This window comes from Pteropus vampyrus, unplaced genomic scaffold (genome assembly GCF_000151845.1).
Source record: "Pteropus vampyrus isolate Shadow unplaced genomic scaffold, Pvam_2.0 Scaffold626, whole genome shotgun sequence".
Lineage (NCBI taxonomy): Eukaryota > Metazoa > Chordata > Mammalia > Chiroptera > Pteropodidae > Pteropus > Pteropus vampyrus.
In genome coordinates this window covers 131352-133355 of record NW_011889407.1, presented here as the reverse complement: position 1 = coordinate 133355, position 2004 = coordinate 131352, and positions in this window count along the sequence as shown.

The window sequence follows — 2004 nt, the reverse complement described above, 5'->3', positions numbered from 1 at the left end:
CCACTGCTTAGCGTCTGCAGTTGCTCCCCCGTCCTGTGAACCATGCAACGCCCCCCCCCCCGGACCCCCAGACAGCGACACTGTTCCTTCCTGACTCACCTGCGCTGGTCGTGTTCCCCAGAAACCATCCCAAGAGCACGCAGTGGCTCTTGATTCCATCCGCTCTGTGTTGACAGCACCTGTCACTCTGGTCCTTCCTTGTCTCCACCACCAAACATTTTTAACTGTTTACTAAAACCGCTGCAGCGCCCTCTCTGAGACCCATCAACACGTGAAACCTTGACATTCAGCTGCAGTTGCGGAAGGATACAAAGTTGCCTTCGCCATTGCAATTTCCGAAGCGGCCCCACACATACTCCGGGTTTTTAAAAGGAGCCTTGATACATTAGTTGCAAAGAGATTGGAAAGAAAAAGTTCTGGAAAACCAAAACATGCTTAGCCCTCGAAAAGCAGGCCCAGGCCATCATTGGGTCACCGGCTCCAACATCCATGCTGGGGTTCCGCCGCGTCACCATTTTCAATTGTCTCCACGTTCTGTCCCCGCCCCAGCGTAGGAACATGATCCAGTGGTAGACACGGCCCAGTGGGACAGGTCACACTGTTCTGAGAACTGGTAGTCGTCCAGATGTCATTATCCCTGGATCGTTACCAGCCGCTCACTGGAGAGACACTCGGTGCCCCCCACCCCTGCTGACATCCCCACAGTGGCCCTGACTTCTCCCCTCCCCAAGCTTACTGTCTGTTCCTTGAGGTCTCCCCACCCCATCGCCAGGACCATTCTCATGCGTTTCTCTTTTTTTTAAGCTGGCCAGGGTTGGTTTCTGATGATTGCACCGGGAAGAACCTTAATGAGTATCTGAATAACGTGGAGTTATTAATATGGAAAATGCAGAACGCAATGTTCCCGTTTCCGCTGTATAATTAATCTCCCCCAAACTCAGTGGTTTAAAACAACTAAAACATTGTTTCTCGCGATTCTGTGAGTTAGTGGAGCAGTTCCTCTGCGGGCGTAGACTCACTTTATTGTGTTGGGCTTGCAGGAGAGCGGGGCTGGAAGCCACATCGCCTGGTCACATGCCTGGCAGTGGGGCTGGCTATGGGCTGGGCCGTCTTGGTCTCCCTGTGACCTCATCCTCCAGGAAGCTAGCCTGGTCTGCACGTGGCCCTCTTCTGAGAGTAATGACACGCTGGACAGCCTCCGAGAGTCATAGACATCTCGTCGGAGGCATTCTAACGCTCAAGTAAGTCACAGACTAGACCACCTCTGCACGGGAGGAGCGGCCGCAAACGTCACACAGGGCACACGTGCTGCATGGGGGATGTGGGAACATATTTTACAGTCGCACAGCCACACACAGAAAATAAGTGTATAAGGTTCGATACCATTTTTTGCATATCTAAAAAATAGGACCGGGGATCATTTATTTACTTTTCCCTATTTGGCACAATTAGGTGTGTTCCTTTCATTCTAATTTTTAAAGTGCTATTACTAGTCAGGGCTCATACCCAATTCAAGTAGCTTAAACAGAAAGAATCCTTACTGGCTGTGGCAGAGCTAGTCCCAGAGATCCAGCTGGTGTCATTGGGACTCATTTCCTCTTTGCATGTCTGAGGTCTGCTGTTCTCTGGGGGCCGGCCTCCTGTCCCAGCACCCACGGCCTCACGGCTGGACAAAAGCCAGTCACGGCCCCAAGCTTGTGCTGTCTTAGTCGAGGGCCCCCAGGCAAAGAACACGTCTTGGTATTCCAATCATAGAGAAAGATGCTTCAGTCACACGCTTAGCTGTTGTCCGCAGTAGCAGGTCATGTGACTGTTCAAGCCTGGGTCACACATCCACCCCTGCAATGGGGACAGGGTGGGAGGCAGAGGTTGACAGCCCACGAGAAGCCCATGCAACAGGAAAGAGGTCACCTCCCAGAAGAAGGAGAGGGGACGGGTGAAACTGCGCGTGCCCATCTCCGCACGCGTGCGCAGTAAGAACAGGGCGGGACACCTGTGAGGCAC